At 47.3% G+C, this 23,936-nt stretch overlaps 1 protein-coding gene, 1 long non-coding RNA gene and 1 pseudogene across 12 annotated transcripts in view; 2 read left to right on the top strand and 1 right to left on the bottom strand.

The window, feature by feature from the left end:
• LOC134482310 (uncharacterized) overlaps positions 1-23,936 on the bottom strand; it is a 445,899-nt gene that overhangs the window by 357,165 nt on the left and 64,798 nt on the right. The gene's annotated exons all lie outside the window — the stretch shown is intronic.
• Positions 6,836-21,709, top strand: LOC102551656 (uncharacterized). 3 transcript variants are annotated; one of them, XR_015639609.1, is made up of 7 exons: positions 6,836-7,363; positions 7,569-7,698; positions 9,068-9,791; positions 12,829-12,950; positions 17,429-17,630; positions 19,464-19,615; positions 21,343-21,679. It is a non-coding gene; the product is annotated as an uncharacterized LOC102551656 (long non-coding RNA). The 3 variants fall into 3 exon arrangements; XR_015639610.1 differs by lacking the exons at positions 6,836-7,363; positions 7,569-7,698 and having other exon boundaries at positions 9,421-9,791; positions 19,409-19,615; positions 21,343-21,709; XR_015639611.1 differs by lacking the exons at positions 6,836-7,363; positions 7,569-7,698 and having other exon boundaries at positions 9,443-9,791; positions 19,534-19,615; positions 21,343-21,691.
• LOC120097510 (spindlin-1-like) lies at positions 14,915-15,819 on the top strand (annotated as a pseudogene). Its single transcript, XR_015639599.1, has one exon. The product of XR_015639599.1 is annotated as a spindlin-1-like (transcript).

The raw sequence follows: 23,936 nt of genomic DNA, 5'->3' as shown, positions 1-23,936 counted from the left end.
TATAGTTGCTTGAGTCAGGGACAGTGTGAAGAGAGAACATAGCATTTCAGACTGATGGAGCAGCTGCGAGGTTGAAAGAGCAGCCTTTGGATGGTCCAGAGAAAAGCAGCAGCTGGAATGGGAAAGACACCACAGGTAAGAAGGTAGCAGGGCTCAGGCTTCTCAACTGTGTCTATTTCTCAGCCTGCTTTGCACATGACCAAGTTCTGGAATGTGGATAGCAGGGAAGTGTACTTCTTCCAATTTGACATTTCTGGAGCATTTAAAACATGATGGTGTTTCTCACTTGGTGTCAACCAGATAGATAAGGGCATTCCCCCATGAGATAAGTGAGAAGGTTGTGATGCAGAGAGATCTGTTTGTGGCATCAAATGTCTTCTTTGATGGGACTGGGGAGATAGTTTTAACAGTTAAAAGCACTGGCTGCTCTTCCAGAGCACTCCAGTTCAATTCCCAGCACCCACGTGCCAGTTCCCAACTGTCTGTAACTCCAGTTATGGAGAATCCAACACTTACACAGACACACGTGCAGGCAAAGCACCAATGCACATTAAAGTTTAAAGAAAAAGTTTGGTTTTTCAGGAGAAAGGGCTCCTGAAGGGATAGAGCTGACTAGAACATCCTGTTCCTCTTGCAACTGAAACCCCATTTTTGTCTTTGCAGCTAAAGATTTGGAGTCACTTTGTTCCTCTCAAGCTCAGCATCACATCAGAGTTCCCACTCCTTCCTGGATCAGACCAACTGTAGCCTCTGTTGGTCATATTACCTCTCTGGTCCTCATTTCCTCATCTGCAAAGTGGGCCGACATAAGACCTACACTGCATTTCTTATAAGTTGTCACAGGAGCAAAGGGAAGATTTGATGTTCATCCATAAGTGGGACATCTGTATCAGCCGCTCCAAGAACACTGTGGGAGAAGAGGTGGGAGGAGTGTAGGTCAGAGGAAGAGTTGGACTCATGTGGAACACTGACTTCAGGGCACACACAGCTCTTGCCATTCTTGTAATCATAGCAAATGCGATTACATGCACTATATCTGTACAAGATTGGGTCTGTCAACGTCTTGTCATGGAGGAGAGAGGAGCTCACAGGGTCATCCCTATCTAAGGATTTCTAAGTAGCTAATGGTTCATGAGGGAAACACATATTTTCTTCAGTGGTGTTGTCACTGGTAAGGGACCCGAGTTCCTATAAACAACCCTCATGGAAGTCATTGGGTTATCAGGGGAAAGGAAGGAAGGAGAAGGAAAGAGAAGGACTACTTGGGAAAAGGAAGCAAATAACAGGAGTGGGAAAGCACTTAGAGATGATAATAATCTAAATACATTGTATACATGTATGAAAATGCTATAACAAAATTCATCTATACTTATAAAAGTCTAACCTACAAAAAAATTAAAAAGAAGACATGAAAGGCCAGGCTGACTCTGTGTCTCAGACCCCGACATCTGCCACATGCCACAGCGGCAGCGTTTGGCTAGAGAAGAGCAACAACCTGGAAGGGGCCTGGGTCCCTGGCATGTGGACCACCTCTGGGCTTCTACCAACAGGCATCTCTGAAGGAAGTGAGGTTTTACTGTGGTTGCTCACTCTACACAGACAAAACATCCATCCTGTCTATGGGTTGCTATTGCCACACCCCACCCTTATCCTGCCTTTATCCTCATCCTTACCACTATCCATCCCTATCCACCCCTACCTTCACCTCATTCTCACCCCTACTCTAACCTTCAACACCCACCCTCTCACCCCAGTTATTATGGAGCAATTTGCCTTTATCCTATGTAACATATAAGGTTATCGTGTTTCCAGACTACCCTTGGACATGGTAGCAAACCTAAGTGTCCTCCATGCACAGAACAGCTCACAGAAAAAGGAGCTATCAGAATTCTGGAGTTAGGATTCACTCAGAGAAGACAAGATGATACCAATGGAGACATACCCCCACCAACACCCATAGCCCCTTCATTCAGGGCAGAGTTCAATCTCGTACCACGGGCGTGTGGAGGAGATGGCTCCAGAATCCATCCTGTGGGCATAACTCATACTTCATGGAGTGAGGAACATGGTGATTGGTACCCTGACTTCTCATGCAGAGAGTCAGGGATCTGAGACTGTGATGTGCTACACCCAGCATGGGGTGACTTTCTATCTCAGGTCTGAAGATGCAGCATCAATGTAGCCAGGGCAAGGATAGGCTACAGCTGTTTCCAGGATTCTGGCCATGTTACCAAGCCTGCTCTCTTCTGGGTGCCTGATTAGGCTCTGTGTGACTTTCCTGGTCTGCCAAGGTCCTGTGTAAACAATAATGACTCAACAGGATATAGCATCTGGTGAATTCCCACCCAGCTTACATTTGACCCCTGAAACCATAGCCAGAACCCATAGCCAGAACTAGATGTTATTTTGAAGACTCCCTGTAAGTACAGCATGGTAAGAGGTCACAAGTTTGATGAGGCCAGTGGTGTAAAACCCAAAGTCCAGGAGCTCTGAGAGCTACTGATATAGGCAAGCCAGGTCTGGAAGACAGATCCCCAGCAGATAGATCTGCCCCAGATTCAGAGCTTAGCCACCACTTTCACAGGTCATAGACAAAAGACTTGTGACCTAGAAGCCCACGGAGAAATGGTAATTGCCTGATATGTGCCCTGACTGTCTCCATTGACAAGTCCTATGGGATGCCACGACACAGATCCACAGATATAGGAGTGTGGACCAGTGCGCGCGTGCGCGCGCGCGCGCGCGCGCACACACACACACACACACACACACACACACACACACACACCTGGGAGTTTGCTGAAGAAAGGCCCAAGCCAATGCTAAAGATCTGACTCTAGGCCTGGGGTAATGCAGCAATCTGATTTTCAAATCCCATATGGTTCTAAGGCAAAATCTACTCAAACCCTAGTGTGTCTTCCAGACAGAGGAGTCCCTCCCTGGCATTACCACACCAGGGGGTCTGCATTCTGCACTTATATTCATCAAGTCTTGGTCACAAAGCATCTTATCTTTCCTGCTTATGAAAGCTCTCATCATTAGTTGTATCTTTCTTGGTTCAGAGAAAGCAATTGACTAGCCACTAGTTGGCCATCAGAGAAATACAGTGTAGGGAGAGGAAGCCAGTCTCCCTACCTCAGGTCCATAGCACTGATGCTTGACTAATTGGGCTGAAGCAGACTTGGAGCATCTGCACTCTACTCAGGCCTGCAGTGCCTGGCCATCTAGGCACAGGGGGAATTGTTTATGCAGGAGGACAGCATCTAATTCACAAAGACTCAGACTTAGTAACAGTTCTACCTCAGAATCAATCTCTCTCTCTCTCTCTCTCTCTCTCTCTCTCTCTCTCTCTCTCTCTCTCTCTCCTTCTTTCATGGAGCCCACAGTGGCATAAAAGGAATGTAAAGAAAAGGCAGGTCTTGGCACAAGCTTCAGAGATCACCCAATTCCCTAACAGCCTTTAAGATTCCAATTGGCTGTGCACTTCTCTGATGGACATCTAGATGACTCCAGCCAACACCTTCTGTCTCCTTAGCCCTATTTTGGGGTTTTCATCAGGCCAAGTGGTTGCCTCATTGATCTCACAAAGCATTGAGGAGGGAGGATTGGTAGGACAAAGGTCCTTCATTCTGTTTTACAAGTGAGAGAGAACTATGGTATGGACAGATTTAGTGACTTGCCTAAGGTCACACAGAAGTCACTAATGCTAATCACAGAGTCTCTAAACAGCCTTCTAAGCACACCAGTGGACCCAACCTGAGCACCGAGTCTTTCACCCTCACACTCCCTTCCATTCCTGCTCTCCCAACATGTAGAATTTTATCCACTGCCCTCAAACCCACCATCCCTTTAACATCTCTTTGTATATATCTTTTCTTCCACAGTCTTTACTCCTTCTTCCTGACCAGGTCCTCCTCATTCTTCTCCACCTTGCCCCAAACAACCACTTCCTCCAAGGGTCATGCCCTGATGCCTGCTTGCCTCAGATTAAGGTGACTGGGGAGGTAAATTTCTAAGGTGAACTTACAAGCTTGTAGTGTTCTTGCTATGTTCTTGGGTAGCCTTTTCTGGCATTTCTGGGTCTTCTTCTTCTTGCAAGGATGCTACTAGTTTCCATACTTATGATTTTGCTTGACTTCAGGAACCAAGTACAGATAGATGCACTGTGGGTAGGGTTTTTAGTACGTGCACATTCAGTCCATAACCCCAAGAAGGGGCTGTCTGGTCCACAATATGGCTGAGTTAATGTCCCATGAAGAAGATGCTTCACACTGGGCCCTGACACACTTGTCACCCAATATCTGCTCAGCACCCCAATGATGGGAAGGCCACAGTCCCATGGGCTGGCTTACTGTACTGTGACTGCTGAGACACAAGCAAAAGAATGGGTGAGAAAGGACAGGCAGAAAGCTCCAATGTCCATTCACAGAGTGCAGCACTGAGGCCCTGAGAAAAGTCACTCCAGCACCAGCCATAACCTTGTTCTCCTCCTAAGTCATGGCTTGCCTGGGCTTATCATCACCCTGGGGGCCACTAAGCTGCCTAGAAAATGTCAGTCTTGGCTATTCTTACAACTGTGTGCCTGTGATTACAAACCTATCACAGACATGCATGCTAGGCTTGGATAGACTTCGTGGAAACAGTGCAGTCCTGAGCATCGTCTCAGGCTCTACTTGGCATCATCTGCAGACTCCGCCCCTTGTTTCCTGAAGGTCAGAGTAAGGCCAGACCTTGAAGAGCTGTCCCTCATTCTGTGGCTACCTGGTGCCCAGGATCCCTTCAGGTGCAACTTCAACCAGGAAGCATCCATGATTTCCTCTTCCCAGGGCCCTGCACTCCCTTTTCATGTGTAGCCTCTCTCTAGCACCACTGTGTACTTTTCTGGTCTCCTCCATGACCAATGGGGTTCCTTCAGAGCAGAGTCTGGGAATGATCACTAGTTAGTCTTAACACTCAGCCCTGCTGGGTCCACAGTCCCCACTGCAGAGAGATGCCCCCTTTGCCCAGGGCATGGGATTGTTGGTACTGCCAGCAGACCTCACTGGTACTAGCCCCAAGAGACCTCACACAGGGTCTCACCCAACCTCCCAAACATGAATACCGCCCAGAGAACCTGCCACTTACCCACTGCTGAACTTAACAAACACTCCAAGAGATAATAGTTAATTTCACAGAGCCCTGAGTGGAGGCTGTTAAAATGTTAATATTATTTAAATTGTTTCCCATTTTCAACAGTTCAAGCCACAAATCTAAATGTTTGCCCATGCTTTCCGCAGAGCCCAGCTCACAAAAATGATTGATGACCTTCCAAATACGGAATTTCCCATTTTAAATTAAGAAACGCAACACGAGAGCTATGAGGAAAAAAGCTGCCTGCTGTATGTGGTCGGCAGTGGGCAGCTCCCCCTCCCCACAAAGCACTGGAGCAGCTCGTTTGTCCTGTTCCTGGTAACTAGGTAGCCCTGGGTTCTCCATTTGGGTCTTTCCCAGCCTTACATCTTCTCCCAGAAATGAAGTAACAGGACATACCAGGGCCCGCTGAGGCTCTGCTTAGCCTTCAGTACTGAGCACTGGGTGGTTTCCTTGTGTACTGTCATGGTCTCTAGGAGACCAAGGGAGATACTACTTTACGGCCACACAACCTGAAATTGGAGATGGATTGCTATACCAAAGCTGGTACTCATGAACTCTAGAAAAATAAGTGCATCTGTCCTACCATAGTGTGTCATCAATAAGAGAGGTGGGCTTCCTCCCTCCCACCTTAGGTTCCTCATAGTCTAATCCTGCCCTGGGCCTCAGTGCCCCCACTGTAAAATTCCAGTGTCAGCTCTGACCTTGACTATAAACAATGATGAGCTAGTGTCTGCATACCTGGCTTCAACTTGTGGCCACAAACACGGGAGACTGTCCTGTCTTCCCTTTTTTACCCTGTGATTCCTTGCATCACAGTCTTGTGCTTCAGAATCCAGCTCTAACCCCACCTCCTGGCCTCATAGAAGCTTCCATCCAAGCCCCATGTGCCCCTCTGTATCTTGCCTGGGCCAGAGGCTGTATCAGCTGTATCAACATCACTCCAGCATACATGACCTCCCACAAGGTCACAATAAAGGAATTATGATCACCCTGCATTGCATGTGAACAAGCTGAGGCCAGATGGCTAAACCCAATGATGGAGAAAGGGATACATGATTCATAAGCACTGGAGTCTATTTTAAGCCCAGTTGTTCAGGCCTCCATGTGTGTGCATATGTGCACATACACACACACACACACACACACACACACACACACACACACACACACACATACATATGCATGTGACCCAAGCTGTAGAAACAGGTGAAATAATGAGGGAATATGTATTGATGACTTGGATTCTGCCTTGTCAAGGACCATAGGTGCCTCAGACCAATGGTCTTCTTCATCCCTCTGAGATTTAGAGGGGTGACAAAACCTTCCTCTGCTCCCAGTATGAGTATTTATGATCAAACTTCCTCCTCTCAGATAACTACAGCCTGAGACAGATTCCCCTACTAAGTCCTACCAAGACTAGCTAGCTGCTCCTCCTGCTAAACACACTGATAGTCCAGGGTTTTGTGTAGCTGGTGCTGGTAAGTATGGCCTTCCTGATCCCCACTTCTCTATATATGTGTCTGTCCTTTCTTCATTTTCTTGTCCTTCCAGTCAGGTTGCCAGGACTGAGCTATTGAGGCCACAGTGCCCAGGGAGACCCACTTAGGCTGAATCTGCCCAAGGAGCAAGGGTTGCCAGGCAGCAGGACCAGGATGACATTCTGCTCGGTGTGAGGCAAGACCATGGTGTAAGAATGGTAGTCAGGCCAGGAGTATGAACTGTGGAGAGGTGGCCAAGATGCCTACATAGGGGTCAGCAGCAGACTCGAACTTCTCTGGTAAAGTCTCTAGACTCCCAAGAGAAGAACCCTGCTGGACACAAGCAGGAAACTAGGTCCCCCGAAGGAGAACAGGAATATGGCAAAAAGGCTTGGATTCCAGATTCAAGAACCATTTACAGTGAGACCTAGTGATAGCCATCAATAGTCTGGGTGAGGTGAAAGAGGGCAGGACCCCAGCATTCTGTGCTGTCTCACATACCAGGAGGAAGGAGGCCTAGAGTCCTGAAATCTGGGAAGAGCTGTCCAGCTGCTCACCCTGAGCTGAGGTCCACAGATGGCTTTGGTCAAGATTGTCCTCCTCTGAGCAAAGACCAAAGATGTGCTAACACTGCAAGTTCCTGCCCACTACCCAAGTGTGTGTGCCATTCACCACAGCCTATGCAGAGAAAGGCTGGAAGAGGTCTGTGTTCAATGTGATTGCAGTACCTTCAAAGTGCCTGTAAGCCACGGGTGAGTAGGCAAACTTCCTCGGGTGTCAGGTTCCACATCTACTGATGGCAAAGACAGATGCCTGTGGCTCTTATGGAGGTTCTGTGAGACAAACTTCATAAAGCGAGTGCTTAGCACCACTGTGGTGACGTCAACACAGCTAAGTATGGTTATTACCACTGTGGATATAGCTAAGCATTGTCTTCTACGGCCCTCTCCCCTCTAGCTCCTGTAGCTGAAGTACACTGCAGATAGAGTTCTGCTCTATGGCCAGGCTGCGGAAAGGTGGCCTTGACGGGTAGCTCTCAGAAGCATGATGGAAGTCAGCAGTGAGCATCTCCTTCGTGGCACACTGGGTAAGGCTGAGACCCTCCTCTCCACCTCTTGATGCCCTCCCCCAATATGGTCCACATACACAAGGTGCACTTTGGCTCTTGGCTGGAAGGGAAGAAATCCTAAATGAAGCTAATGCTTCCTTTCCCAAAGTGAGACAAGGGCACCCAAGAGGAGAGGAGAGGAGGGGAGAGGAGGGGAGGGGAGGGGAGGGGAGGGGAGGGGAGGGGAGGGGAGGGGAGGGGAGGGGAGGGGAGGGGAGAGAGAGAGCGAGCTGCCTGCAGCCTGGATTCCTAACAGCCACTCCAGCTCCCCATCCTCCTCCCAGCATCTCTCTTGCCGGGAAATAGTCCAAAGCTGGCTGTTCTGATAAACTGGAGGCTTGGGGACTTTCTTCAAGTGCCTTGTAAATGGAAGCGTCTCCGAGCAACAGCTCTTGGTGTTCAATGAGATTATATTTCTTATTTAAATCGCTGATTGGAGGCTTGGTTTCAAAGTTAGATGCTGTGTACCCCTGGCCTGCTCTGGGCTCCTGGGGAGAGGCAATATAGTGTTGCATTGTGTAGCATCCTTCCAAGCCCTCACTCCCATTCAGATGCCTCCAGGATGGAGAGCCTCGCACACACGCACACACGGGGTGGGGGTGGGAGGATGAAAGCTACCTCCCCTCCTGGTTTGGGAGCGAGAGATTATGCTTTTCATTCCAGAGTGCCTTCTCTATGGCTCCCCACCACGCTCTGCACCAGCCGGCTCCCCTCTCAAAGGGAAGGGGAGATAAAAGGCAATGTGTGCTTCATCCCACCTCCGGGGAGAGTTCCACTCAGTCCTTTGTCAGAAGAGGATAAGCGCCACCATTTTTGAAGGATTGTTGTTCTGAGTGCTCTGTTGGGAGGTTTTGTGAATCCCCACCCCCAATCCCCATACAAGAGTGTTGTTGTCCTACTGTCCCTAAACTGGGTCCTGGCTGGGTAGGTGCATCTTCTCAGTAGGTGCCATCCCCAAGTACCAAACACCTTGGGACCATTGTGGGGAGCCCGGTGTCCCTAGCTCTTCAGCAAGGGCAAGGTTTGCACAGGGCTGAACTCTGTTGGAGCTATGCAGACCCTCCTAAGATCCAAGCTCTTCATTTCGAGGAAATTTTGCAGTTCATTGTGTGTCAGAATAATATATTAGTAACAGCAGCCTCTAGACTGCGTACAATCCATCCCCTTTCCATCCTTTGTCTGTTAGGAAACACAGGGCCTTGTCAGGGCATCTTTGAGACAGATGGGGTGGGGTGGGGGCTGGGGGGGGCTATCAAAAGCAGTTCTAGAATTTTGGACTGTCCCAGAGACTCAGACAAGATAAAGACCAGTGCTGGCCTTGAAGGATGCCCTGCTCTGCCTTCACTAGCAGGAGCCGTAGCACCAGGACGACGTTTGGTATGCCAGGCACATCCTGTGCCTCACACATCCAGGGACTGCAATCAGGTAGCTGATGAGAATTCAAGTCACATCGCCTGGACCATTGCCGCAGTGAACTGATTCATGCTGCTACTTCGAGGTGGGAGAAGGGACAGTGGGGCCCAGAGACAAACCAGCCTGGCTCTATTATACAGCTGCTGTTCTCAAGCTGAAACGTTCCGTCCTTTCCCACTCCCTGTCTTGCTGCTGAGCTGGCTACCTGTGAAGCCTGAAGATTCCAGCCCCAGGTTCTGACTGAACAATGGTATTATGTGATGTATAAAGAGTACCCAGGCAACGGAGACAGGCATGGCTTCATTCACTCAGTGCCCAGTGGCTTTTGAACGCTCCAGCATTCAGCCTTTATCCTGAGCAGCTCTGGGCCTCTCCCCTCCCATTTATTGCTCAGCTGTCCTCATCATAATCTTTCCCCTGTCTGCAAGAGAGCCATGAATGAGGGAAGGAAAGGGGGGAGACAAAGATACTCTGGTAACCAGAAAGACTCCTGATTGTGGGTGAAGAGATCTGAGGTTTGGTCTCTGGTGCCATCACTCATGAGGGAACCTTGAGTGCATCTCTAGTCAGCTCCAGGTTCCCTTCCCGATCTAAGTCTCTGGTAAGAGAATCAGGAAGAAAGTCCAACGGGAGCTTTGCCAACTCTGACATTCTATCATGTGAGTACACACAGCTGGATGGCATCACTCTGCTCTCATATCTTAGTCACAAAGGTTCTCCACTGGATCAGGATATTTTCCTTGGCTGTGACATCAGCCCAGGACAGAAGATAAGTAACAGCACACAGGTGATTCCCATGATCCACAGATCCCCCTCGTCTACAGCAGCAGTCACTTGATCCCAACTCCCCATTTGTTGTCTTAGAAGAATAAGAAACCCAGTTCCTCCTACGCTGACTCCTCCTTTTCCTTCCCTTCCCCTTCTCCCTCCCCCCTCCTTTCCTCTCCTCCCCTATTTTTTTTTAAAAAAGAAAGCAGACGTGAACTTTTCTGTGAAAACATTGTTTTAAAATGGCAGACCAAATAAAACTCACCAGAAGGCTGTATCTGACAGGAGCCTTTATCTTATTAACTTCAGAACTGATACAAACCCAAAGAACCTCAATTCCAGGAGCTCTGTTGTATACAACCGTGGCATCAGGCCTAACCCTGAGAGGAAAAGGATACCTCACTGTGATTTCTTGAAGAAGCAACCCAAAGTGGATCCAGTGCTGTCAGCTATCCTGCTAGCTAACATCTGACTAGCACCACACTGCCCCTATTTCCTACAGAGACATCCCCCTCACTATCCCAGAACTTTAGATCCCCATCTTGCAAAGCCACAAGGAGGCAATGACATGTTGTCTGTCTGAGTTCCTATTTGTCCAAAGAGAATCTCAGTCTCCACATCTGGTCTCCCTGGCCAAGCCTGCCAGGAATAGGGAAGAGACTGGAGAACTTCAGGCAGACATTGATTCCACAGAATCCCACACTGGCTATGACATCCCATGAACCTATGGTAAAATCATAGCCCATCTTCATAGCCTTCATAGTGATCCCAGAAGACAAAAGTTTGTTACTTCAGCAAGGACTGAACAACTAAATTTGCTGACACGGGGGCGGGGGTGTGTGTTAAGAATGCAGGAAAAGACGATGTCTCCCACCCACTCTTTGTTACATTAACAGCCAGACAGCAAGCAACCTGGGGCTGTATGTAAGCCTCTCTGGTGCTGATGTGGGTAAGCTATCTTACAGCCACTTCAGCTGTCAGAAGAATCTCTGCCTCAATGACGACAGCATCGACACAGGAGGCAGGAGGCCAGCTCTCTGTTCCTCATCAAATCCAAACCTCTCTCACAACACAGACCATACTGCTATGGCAAAAGACACAAGAAGCTATCTGTCTCCAAACGTAGGTGTGGAGCTAGGAATGTTGATTACAGAAAGGATTCTGGAACTGAGTTTCAGAATGAGCTTTCACGGGCTATGTGAGGAGTACACTAAAGGCTAGGAGTGGTCCAGGAGGTGAAAGCAATAAGTCAGAGAGAGGTCCGGAGGCTGAGTCAGGGCAGTGGCAATGGAGTGGGAAAGAGAAGGCTGTGGCAGCAGAATGAGTTCAGTCTGGGAGGTATCTGGACACTGGGTTAGCATTCTGGTCAGTTTTATATCAACTTGGCACAACCCAGAGTCATTTGGGAAGAGGGACTCTAAACTGAGAAATGCCTCCCTATAGGCAAGTGTCAGGTATGTTTTTAATTAATGCTTGATATAGTTGGTGCCACCCTTGGATGGGGAATGGGAGAGGGGTATAAGAGTAGTATAAGAAAGGCTGAGCAAGCCATAAGGAACAAGCCAGTAAGCAGCATTCTCTACGGCCTCTGCTTCAGCTCCTGCCTCCATGTTTCTGCCTTGAGTTCCTGCCCTGCCTTCCCTTACTGATGAAACATGACCTGAGAGTTATAAGGTGAAATCTGCTCTTTTCTCCCCAAGTTGCTTTTGGTCATGGTGTCTTATCACAGCAATAGAAACCCAAACTAAGATGAATGGAGAGTAAAGATGCCTGGATGTTAGGGAGGGCTGTAGCGTCAGCCTCAATAGGAGAAGAGGACCTTGGGAGGGAGCACACCTTCAGACCCCTGGATTCATGATGAAGGAAAGACTCCTGGCTGACCTCTAGCCGTGGTTACACACACTGGAGAACAAGATGGCATAAGGCTAAGGGTTCTGGGTGGCATAGCTTCAAAATGGACACCCTGGAAGAACCATCATCCCAAACTCCTCCCTAAGCCAACATCCGCTGCAGCTGGGAGGGAGCTGTGAGCACAGCCTCTGGAAGCTGTGCATCCCTTAGTGCCTGATACAAACCATAAATATTTGCCTGGTTGAGAGCCCCAACTGGAGATGCAGCAGCCGTTCCTCCACACGTGGCAATCGACAAATCTCTCATGGAGGGCTTAAAGAGGGGAAGCCATCTCAATGATGGTACTTCACACTCAGTACTTGACATTCCTAGGCACTCCACAGGCATTAGCTAATTAATCCTTGAGTCTGTTTAGCCCCCAAAAGAACTCCCAGAGGCTCCTCTTCTACCCCCATGGGTGGAGAGTTTCACTCCCTGCTTAGGCTGGGGTTCCAACCAGCGAGGGAGACCACTCTGCAGATAGCCACTTGCCCACTCCACATGTGGACAGGATACCACTTGCTCTTGGGAGATCAGGAGAGAACTTGAGAAAAGATGGTTTTACTGTGTTTGTCCCTTCTTGAGCAGGTCATAGAAAGAGATGGAACAGAGCCCAATACCTACTCAAGTCCCTGCCAGGAGTCTCTCTCCACATATTTTATTTTTCCCTAAATGGACTCTATGTATTCCTTTTATTTACGTCCCAAACTCCCAAGGTGCTGAACTTCCTTACATCAGATTCTTCCAGGAGATGCTGAGGCCAGGGGCCAGGTTCAAGCAGGAAGTTTGTTTGTAGGATAGCCTCAGAAGGTGCCAATCAGGGTGAGGAGAGAAAGGACGCAGGAAAGTAGTTTATGAGAGGGTGTTAGGGAGGCCCTCCTTACTGTGGATGTGTGAGGCTCCATCTGCTGAGGCTCCCTGGGGATCTATGAGCATGCCTCTGCCATCACACAGGATGGAGGGAACTGGGGGGTTTATTCTCTATAGGAACAGCAGCTCCCAATGTCAATTGGCCTGTCACTTGCACCCTAACAACAGGTGGTTGTGACAAGTCCCCAGGACCACTGAGGAATGGAGAGAGCTAACCAACGGGGACAAAGTACCAGAAACACCTATTGTGACTCATCTGTGATGGTGACTAACAAGACCAAGGTCCACAGGTCATGCAAGTAGAAAGCATTTAAATTCTGAGTTTGAATAATGTCAGTTTGTTCTAAAGACTGTATTTACTGCTGTTGCCCTTGTTGTTTGCTTTTTGTTATATGTTTTTTTGAGACAGACTTTTCTGTAGCCCAACTAGCCTCAAATTCATTACATAGCCAAGGATGATCTTGCACTTCTGATTCTTCTGTCTTTATTTCCCAAGTGCTGGGATTACAGACCTGCTGTGCAAATGCTCTACCATCTAAACTATAGGCACAGCCGTAAGTCTTTGTTCTTTAAACTATTTACTATCTTCTAAATCTAGCTTTCCTTTTCTCCTTTTTTTCTCATTCTGAACACAAACATGAGGCCATTCCTATTTTCAAATTATGTCCCCTTTGGCCCTTGAATGGGCCTCTCCAAGGAGATGTCCCTGAAATAAAGGCTTGATGGCAGACCTGCCTCTTGAGAAGCTGAATGGGACACCCTGTGTTCAGCATGTGTAGAGGCCAGAGAACAACCTCAGATGTCATCCTTAGGAGCAAAGCCCACCCACTTTGACACGGGATTTCATATTGGTCTGGAGGCCATCAATTGAGCTTTACTTCCTGGCTGGTCAGCCCGTGATCCTCCTGTCTCTGTTTCCTCAACACTGAGATTATTCACAAATGCACTACCATACCCAGGTTGTTTACATGAGTACTGACACCACACCCAGGTCCTTGGATAGCTTACTGATGTCTCTCCCCAGGCCACTTTGGTCCTTTCAGTCATTTGATAACTTTGTGATATTCAGAGTGGCAGGATGTCAAGAGACTGAGTTTCCCACTCCAGAGCCACCGTTCATGCTTTGATTTCGGTTGCACCAGCCAGCAGTAAACGTTTATCTCTGATGGGAGGATCAAATTTGGCAGGAGAGATTTCTGTACATTTGGGGGCAGGTATTCATTTGGCAAGCAGCTTTAACAGCTGAAACTCTTGAGGACAGCAGCCAAGCAAGAGTCAAGGGAGCCAACAACTGCCAAAAAGAGGCAAACCTTCCTTTGCAGCGGCGTCTCTCTTGGCCCGAGAAGAGACATAACCCTTTCTCTCTCCCACACCCCACAGCACGGTTCTCCCTTCCCACTGTCTTCTCTTTCCCAACCTAACGTTCCACCAGGCTCCATCCACCCTAGGAGTTAATAAACTATACAGATGGGAAGGTACAAGAACCTGAGTACCCAATATTCTCCTTGGTTGGAGACTGTCTGCCTGGAATAAGAAATCCACAAGCGGGAAGTGGGGGAGGGGGAAGCCAGCTATAAGGAAGAAGTAAAGACACTAAGAGAAGTCTCAAGTCCAAAATCATAAGACAGAAAAGGTATAGTTAGTATTTTAGAGGATAGACTAGTCTTTGATCACAGTGACCTGGAGACAGCTCTCAAGAGGCACTTGCTAAACTTCAGAAAATTTGGCAAGCCAATTAAATAGTTAAACACTCTATTGAAAACTAGATTATGTGTGTTAAAAATGAAATGGCCTGGGAAGATGAATCAGTCAGCAAAATGCTTGCCACACAAGCATGAAGACCTGAGTTAGGATGCCCAGTGCCTTCCTAAAAAGCTGGCCACAGTAGTGTGTGCTTGTAAACCCAATGCTGATGGGTAGAGACGAATGGGTCCCCGCCAGCCTAGGGAAGTCCTTGACCCCATGTTCAGGGAGAGATCATGTCCCAGCAGAGAAAGTAGAGACTAGAAAGACACCTGATTGGGCTGGGGATTTAGCTCAGTGGTAGAGCGCTTACCTAGGAAGCGCAAGGCCCTGGGTTCGGTCCCCAGCTCCGAAAAAAAGAACCAAAAAAAAAAAAAAGAGCGCCGGGGGTCGCGGTCCCTAGCGGCTTCCTGCACGGATGAGTGCTTAGGATTCCATGTGTTTTTGCTGAACTTGTAAAGGAGACACCTGGATGGTGGATTAACAAGAACACTGACCTGTGGGCAGCCTCAACTGAGAACATTGGATTTTCACCCTAGTCCAGCAGCTCTGCTGCTCACATAGATGCAGATGAATGAAGACCCCATTCGGGAAGACACCTGGCCAGCGGTCCAGAGCTGATGCAGGCCATGCTGGAGTCTCTGCAAACATGATGAAGAAGAGGACATCTCATAAAAAACATCGGACCAGTGTGGGACCAAGCAAACCTGTGTCCCAGCCCCGGCGGAACATCGTAGGCTGCAGGATCCAGCATGGGTGGAGAGAGGGCAACGGCCCTGTCACCCAGTGGAAGGGGACTGTCCTGGACCAGGTGCCTGTGAACCCTTCCCTGTATCTCATAAAGTACGATGGATTTGACTGTGTCTATGGACTAGAGCTGAACAAGGATGACAGAGTCTCTGCACTTGAAGTCCTCCCTGACAGAGTTGCAACATCTCGGATTAGCGATGCACACTTAGCGGACACAATGATTGGCAAAGCGGTGGAGCAAATGTTTGAAACAGAGGATGGCTCTAAAGATGAGTGGAGGGGGATGGTCTTGGCACGGGCACCTGTCATGAACACATGGTTTTACATCACCTATGAGAAAGACCCTGTCTTGTACATGTACCAGCTCCTAGATGATTACAAAGAAGGCGACCTCCGCATTATGCCCGATTCCAATGATTCACCTCCAGCAGAAAGGGAGCCAGGAGAAGTTGTGGACAGCCTGGTAGGCAAGCAAGTGGAATATGCCAAAGAAGACGGCTCGAAAAGGACTGGCATGGTCATCCATCAAGTAGAGGCCAAGCCCTCTGTCTATTTCATCAAGTTTGATGACGACTTCCATATTTACGTCTACGATTTGGTGAAAACATCCTAGATGTCATCACAAACTCTGCCAAATTTGTGGAACTATTAAATGTATAATTTGTAGACATAAAGACTCGATTGCTTTCCAGTTTAATGAAAGCTTAGATGTCCCTGCAAACCCACAATCTCCACCAGCAGAGCTGGTGTTCTGAATAGTGCAGACTGATTCAAACACAAGGCATCTGTGAGGGGTCCTCCCTCTTCAGAGCGTCTGTGTGAGGGGTCCTCCCTCACAGGAAGGCTGTCTGTTGGGGGTTACAAGCAAGGTGGTAAAGTTAAGCTAGCATCATAGTCATTTAAACCTGGATAGGTTGTACCCATTTCCCCTTCACTCTGACACTGTCTTATTCTGCTGCCACAATGCAAGCATAGTTTGTTATTTTTGTTACTGCCTTTTTTGAGAGATTATGTATCTATATAGCTACCTGTCTAGATCTGCATCTGTGTGCCTATGTATATATTATACACACACAGAGGCACTCACCACTGACACGCCTTTCCTTGCGGATGGGGTGGGGGTGAAAATGTTTTCTCCAGTTCAACAGGAGTGCTCGAACCAAGTCAGTCATATTTATAATATGCCTGCTCTTTGTTTGAAATTAAATTTGGGCACAGGAAGCACACAGAGACATTTAGGTTGTTTCAAAAGTCAATTTCTGAGTACCATTTCAATCCGGAGGCTTTTGGCTGAGTCCAGGTATAAATTAGCCATAAAGAGTCAATGACCCACAGAATTCTGGTAAACTGTTGAGAAATCTGGGTAAAAGGCTGCCTTCAATTCTAAGCTTTATTTTTTTTGTGGTTTTTGTTGTTATTGTTTGTTTCTGTTATCGTTGTTGTTTACTCTTTAATCATAACTACTTTGACAATAGAGCCCGGGTCCTTGGTTCACATGGAATAATATAGATGTGCTTCTAGACGGCACATTAGTCCATTTGTTCACACCTGTCAGCGGGGTTTTACTACATGGACTTAAAAGGCAACAATAAATCCAGGGTTTGTATGTGCCGTAGGAAAAAAAAAAAAAAGACACCTGATGCTGATGCTTTCAACCTACCCGCTCATATACAAACATACAAAGTAGAAACACTTATAGTGATTTGCTAGATTTTACTCTGCTGTATATAGTTTGAGTTTATTTAGAAATACTACTGCTAATTGATGGGAATTCTACATGATGGCACAACAGTGGAGCAAGAAACACTGGCTGCTTGACATTGACTTAGGTAGTGGATGGTATTAACACTAAAAACAAGCAAACATTTTAAAAACCTGATAAATACTAAATATTAGATAATTTTAAAATGAAAGCCCATGTCTATCAGCAGTTAGGAGCACATACCAGTAATACTCCTCACTCAAGTACTAACTAGTGGTCTTTCCTACTCCATGCTAAATACTGAGCACACATTCCAACCTGTGTCAAGTACACATCTACGATGGGCCAGTTGCTAAAATGATGACTTTGTTTCAGTTGCCTGTTAATATGCCCATGCTATCGGTATGTCTTCTTCCTGCCCCACTCTTCCCTCAAGTACCACCAAAGGTTTGCCCCTGCTCCTACTGTGGCCTCAGTTAGCCACAGTTAGGTAATTAGAGCAATTGCATCCATTCATTTCAGCCTTCGGTTTTAATTATCCAACAAGCTGGGTTTGTTATCCTCTTTTTACAGATGAGGAAGTTATGCCTGTGAGAGAGGTCAAGTTGCCCAAGCATGACCCAGTCTGACCTGGCTTGTGTTGCTGACCATCAGGAACCCCTCACCAAGCATCAACACAGATATCCAGAGGCCCAGGGCTAGTGGTGGGAGCTGAGCCTCAAAGGCTCTTGATTCTGTGAACTCCTGAATGCAGTGAAGTGAAGCACCTGCTCAGGTGAGTCATCCATGGTTCAGAGTGGCATAGAATGATGTGAGGTGGAATGTGGAGAGATCATTCACTGGATAACGTAAAAATCGTGGGGACTAGAATCAGACAGCATACCAAAGAGGGTTCAGGATCCTTGGCTATCCAATGGACACCAAAGGGCTCTGAGGCCCAGCCTGGAACTCAGGGGTATCAAAGCACAACTGGTGCTTGAGGTCAGAGATGTTCCAAAAGTACCACAGCTGCACTATCAGATGTTTGGGGCATTCCTGAGGAGGGCCAGGAATCGGGAATCTTCTCTCTTCCTTCCTGTGCTCAATCTGAGTCCTCAGAGTTAAGGGTGAAACATTACATCAGCCTGTAGAAAGCTCAGGGTCTGAGTTAAGGAGAAACTCCACAAAGAGATGGTACAATAACTCTTACTTATCAACAGAAGTGAGATCATAAAGCAGGTGCCATAACTGAGAAACCAGACAGACGTTTCCAGAAACCAAGAGTCACAGGCCCTCAGTCATTTAACAGACAACACAAAGATATGACTGGTACTCATGTTTCCACATAATGTGTCATTGCAAGAGTGAATTACTAAGGGGGCAGTTTTGTGAAGCAAAAGATATGGCCATGTTAAGTATACACTGTGGTAAGAGTCAGCCTGGCTTCAGAAATGTGCATTATACTATAAAATAATAGAACTTCATGTCCAGGTCAAAAGTACAAAGGAGGCAGCAAAGAGCCAGCCCTCAAAGCTGCCTTGAGAATCATTCATTCATTCATTCATTCAACAAGTATTTCTCAAGATCCCAGTGCTGGAAACTGACAACCCATTGCTTCAGTAAACTAAACAAAGAAAGGGACAGTGTCTCCAGGCGAGGGACAAGTCTGTGCCACAGCCCTGAGATGGGAGAGTCAGAGCCTGCTTGAGACAGATAAGGCTAGGTCAGTAACTGTGGCTAGAGCCAGGTGAGGCAGCACAGCAGGAATTTGGCCCAGCCCAACTGTGTTGTCCCCTGCCAGAGGATTTAGTTTTAATCTCAACACCATTGGGAGAGTATAGAATTTGGTTTGTGCATGGACATAGCATCTGCCTGTGGAACTGTAGGATCAGCTGGGTGCTAGGTTGAGAAAAAGCCGCAAGGGTCAAGAGAGCCTGGGAAGCTAAAAACAAGGTTTTGCAGTAACATTAACTGGAGTAGAGAGCAGAGTACATGGATTTATGGTTTGGAGAGAATGCAGAGCACTTTGTAAGTGTTTGGGTAAGGGCAAAGAGAAGCTTGTGTACTTTCTTTCATGGAAGGTGGGGTTATGTTTGCTACAGAGACAATATATACATGCTTTCCCCCCCTCTGAAGGGAGCAAGGAAAGCAGTTACACCTGTGAGGGACTCTGAGCTGGCTCAGTGGGTAAAGTGCTGGCCTTGCAAGGACCTGACTTCAACCCCAGCAAACAAGTAAAAGCCAGGTGTGGATGTATCCATGTATAACCCTGGTGTTGGGCACAGGAGCAGAGGTAGAAGAACCCTAGGGGATTGGTTTAGTGAGAGACCATGCCTCAGAATTAAGGCAGAAGATAAATGAGGAAGACCTCTGATGTGGACCTCCTGCCTCCACAAATACACACAAGGGCTCGTACACCTACACATGTGTGAATTTAACACACACACACACACACACACACACACACACAAATAAATAAATATTCAAAAGGAATAAATTATTATAAGTCTGTGTCAGAGGAAGTCTCCAGAGAGCCATGACAGCAGTTTCTATGTCTGTCTTCTATTGGGTAAGAACCATCATCGATGATCTTGGAGAAACATACAAAAGAAATGCTGTCCCCATGCAGAGGGCGAAGGCAGTACTGGTAGGTGTACAGTTCTGGAAGGCTCCATGGACTTGACAAAGTGCTCTCCTAGATCAAGAAGGACAAGCAGAATCTTAAGAGAGCTGACTGGACAGGTGGGAAGAGTGTGCTCCAACAGAGGCTGCAGAGGAGAGGTGAGTTTTGCATGATGCTGAGGCATCATGGGATGCAGCAGTGCAGGGCCTGCTCCTGTTCTTCCAGACAGGCCAGCCTCTGTGTTGGGCTGTCTTTTCCCTTCCAGGTGCTAGGGGGAGAGCTAGACCCCTCTCATTTCTTTAAAAATCAGCATTATTAATCAATAACTGACATGCAACCTATTGTATATAATTAAAGTGTGTGTGTTAATAAGCTTTGACATATACAGACAACTAGGAAGCCATCATCACAGTTAAAGAGCTTACTCATCATCCTCTAAAATTCCCTCCTTCCCACTCTGCCAACCCCTTGCCCTCACCCCAAACACCCCACTGATCTGCTTTCTTTTCCTATAAACCAGTTATCCTCTCCAATACCTAGAAAGATCAGTCTTTCTAATATCAGCCATTCTGTTAGGATGGATAGTTGTATCTCAGTGTGGCTGATTTTATTTTTGATTATGTGTGTGCATGTGCATCTAGGGGTCAGGTATGGGTACCATGTGTATGCCTGGTGCATTTAAAGTCCAGAAAAGCATGTCAGGCCCTCTGGAGCTGGAATTACAGGTGGTTGTGTGCCATCTGATATGAGTACTAGGAACTGCATCCAGGTCCTCTGGAAGAATAGCAAGTGGTCTGAACCACTGGGCTATCTATTTAGCTTCAGTGGGCATTTCCCCTATGACTAACAATATTTAACATCTTATCATGATCTTATTATCCATGTACCTTCTTCTCTAGTGTAATATCTATTCAACTCTTCCCCTGACTTCAATGGGGTTATTTTATTTTTGTTGAAAGCCTTGTAACTTATGGATACAAGTCCTTCATCAAACAAAATTTATGGGCAGTGCCTTCCAGTCTATGGCTTGTCTCTTTATTCTCTTGACAGTATCAATGACTAAAAATAGGTTTTAAGATGAATAAAGTCTGATTTGTTGGTATTTTCATTTGGCAGATTATGTTCCCTGGTGTTATATTTAAAAACTTTGCCTAAACCACAGTCATTAATGTTTTCTTCTAGATTTTTTTACATTTAGATTTAGCATCCATTTTGACCTAATTATTGCCTAATTATGCAAGTTGGGAGTCAAAGTTCATTTTTTGCATATGGGTATTCCATTACTCCACCATGACTTGTTTTAAAAAGACTATGTTTTCCTCCACTGACTAGCTTCCATTTTTGCTAGCTTCCAGGTTGGGGAACGTAGTTCAACTGGCAGATGGTTGCCTAGCATGCTTGGGACCCTAGTTTTTCTTTCCCTGTATGAAAGTCAACTTGGGAGGCAGACACAGGAGGATCAGAGGTTCAAGTTCATCCTGAGCTGTAGATAAGTTTCAAGGCTAACCTGGGCTACATGTTAGCCTTTGAGATCTTTCTCAAAAAAAGGAAACAAACAAGACCTTACTTCAAACAAACAAGCAGCAGTGTGGATTGCCCATCTATGTTTGGAACTGTGTACAAACTTGCAGTATTCTCTCTCTCTCTCTCTCTCTCTCTCTCTCTCTCTCTCTCTCTCTCTCTCTCTCTCCCCTTGTCTGTCATGAGGTCCTTACTATGCTGTTTTGACAACTGAAGCTTTACAGTAAGCTTTTACACCAGGCAATGAGTCTTCCAGGTCTTTCTTTTTTAAAATGCTGTGGAATGTTCCAGATCTGTTCAGTTTCCACACCAATGGTAGACTTGGTATCTGTGGTATCCCTTCTACTCTCTTTTATCCCTAAAGCATTGTTCTGGAGAAACACTGAGCTTGAGGACACAGCAGCCCTCTGATCAAAGACTCTCAAGAAGACCGAACTGAACTGAGCTGAAGGCATGACCTTCCCATGTCTAAGAGAAAGCAAAAATAGTTGAATCCAGACCTTCCCCATCTGGACAAGCAGAGTCCAGAGCAGGTCTAGCCCAACCCTCAGTGAACACTGTAGAGGGAGACATGAAGCAGAGGAAGACTCGGTGAGAGCCAGAAATGTGATGAAATACCAACAGATAAGCTCAGCAAAGCACCTTCACAGTCTTGATTTCTTATAAATAACAAGTGCTCCGTGTGGTGTTGGCCAGGCTAAGCCTCCCTGTGCATGAATTCTTTTCATTCATTTCTTCATCTGTTGTGGAAAGAGATTTGAGTTGCCCATTTCCCCAATGAGTTGAGCTCTGTGGTGAATGAATCATTTGTCTAAGTCTCTGACTAGAAATGACAGTGACAGAAGCATCCAGGGTTGTCTGACTCCAAAGCCCACCTGAGGTGGGTCTGTCTTCAGTGATGGGAAGCAGAGCAACCCTGGAAATGTATGCTACAGGATCATTAGCATGATTTAATAAGCCGTTCCCTTGAGCCAGGATTGCCAACAGCTCCATCTGACATGGCCATATGGGTCACCACACTAGGGGAAGAGGCTAACTATCTCCAGTCTTTGTGGGAAACCCTGTCCTGGCCAGGAAGGGGAAGTTTTAAGTGATGTATTAAAAACAGGAGAGGGAGGGAAGGAGGGAGGGAGGGAGGGAGGGAGAAAGAGAGAGAAAGACCAAGAAAGACCAAGAGAAACAGCGGGGGGAGGGAGAGAGAGACAGAGACAGAGAGAGAGACAGAGACACAGAGACACAGAGAGAGACAGAGACAGAGAGATACAGAGACCGAGAAAGACCAAGAGAAACAGAGAGGGGGAGGGAGAGAGGGAGGGAGGGAGGGAGGGAGAAAAGTCAGGAGGACTACCAGCTCTTGAGAAAGAGGATCATCTGCCTAAACTTTTAGCTCAGAAGGTTCTCTCACCAAACTAAGCAAAAAAAGAAAGGCTGTCTGTTCTGGGTCCAAAAGTCAGAGATGGTGTCACTTGAATACTGTTGGGTACAAATGGTGGCGTGCTTAGCACCCTCTTCCCAGGTGACAGCTAGGTGACTATCCCAGGCATTCAAAGCTCACCTCCCTTCCTTAAAAGGGAACCCTTTATAAAAGGGCTAAATCAGTCTTTACTTGCCCCATGGAGATTCATTCCTGAACAGATCAATGTTGGGCCTGACGTTCACTGCATCCCCTGGAGCAGAAGAAAACCAGTCCAAATGGCCACTGTCCCTAAAAGCAGGAGAGCATAGATTCCCCCAAGGAAAACAGACCTCTAGCCAGAAGGTAGTCAGTGCGGCAGGCACAATGACAGCTGTCCTCTTAGCTTCCCAGAGCTGGCTGCCAGGGCAGATCCATCCAGTTCTAAGGCCCTGATGATCAAGCAGTATTGCCCTGGCCGGATGCTCCTTCAGCTGTGGGTTGCAACAGACTCAGAACACTGACTTCAGATGGCCTGATCCTCTTTTCCTAACCTCTTCAAGCCAAGGAAGTCCAACACTTGGCACCAACTACACACAGAAAGGACTTACTTCTGTTCTCGTTTCCACTGTATTCTTTTCCACCAGAAACAAAACATGCTACCTTTTCTGGAATCCAGTCTGTCGTTGACAGGTACTCCTAGGTACACTTAGGGTGAATGAGAGGGAGTTGTTTGAATCAGGACTCTAAGATTCCAAGCTGTGTGGTCGTAATTGTCCTACATCAAGACAGCATGCAGACGAACCAGGAACAATGTGTCTCTTGAACCTGTCACCAGTGTCCCAGCAGTCCTGAGGGGCCTCTCTAGAAGCTGTGGTTTGACCCAGTCAGCTGGCTGGTTTTATATAGCACACATGAGCTTGAGCAGGACATTGTGGCACTAATCACGAGAGACTCAGGCTCCAAACTCCCGGGGTCTTGTCTAGATCACCACTGCCCACCCAGCAGGGCAACCCCACTCAGAGGAAGGCAAGCTCCTCCCCCTCCCTGGTAGAAATAAAATGTGTGACATTTTGCATGCAGCAGCAGCAGTCACCACAGCTTTAAAAAAAAAAAAAAGGCAAGTTCAAAGGTAATTGGACGAGGAGTTTTAAGCACGGCTGTTCCCGTGGCAAACTGCTTCATGAATACCCATCGGGATCTCTCCATATGGACAGCAGAAGGGATCCTGCTGTTCTTTTGCTAATAAAAACTGTCGTGATTACATTTTCAATCCTCTTGGAACCAGGCCTCTGTGGGGCCACAGCATGGCACGCTGAGAACACGTCTTTCTGGCTGACAGGCGGCACCCCTGCTATAGAGCAGTGCAAAGACCGAAGCTCATCATGTGCAGAAGGGAGTCTGTAGGGAGGTGGGAAGCTAGAGACAGGTGTGGGTGTTCCTGAGGCTGTGTAGCCACACACACCAGGCATAAGTAGAAGCACCTTCCATAAATGGACCCAGGGACTGGCACCTGTCAGGTGATAGGCCTGAGCTGAGCCTGTAGTTGGCTTGTTTATTTCAAC

This window comes from Rattus norvegicus, chromosome 16 (assembly GCF_021556685.1).
Source record: "Rattus norvegicus strain SHRSP/BbbUtx chromosome 16, alternate assembly SHRSP_T2T, whole genome shotgun sequence".
Lineage (NCBI taxonomy): Eukaryota > Metazoa > Chordata > Mammalia > Rodentia > Muridae > Rattus > Rattus norvegicus.
The sequence above is the reverse complement of the archived record's forward strand: the minus strand, read 5'-3'. Positions and strand labels throughout refer to the sequence as shown.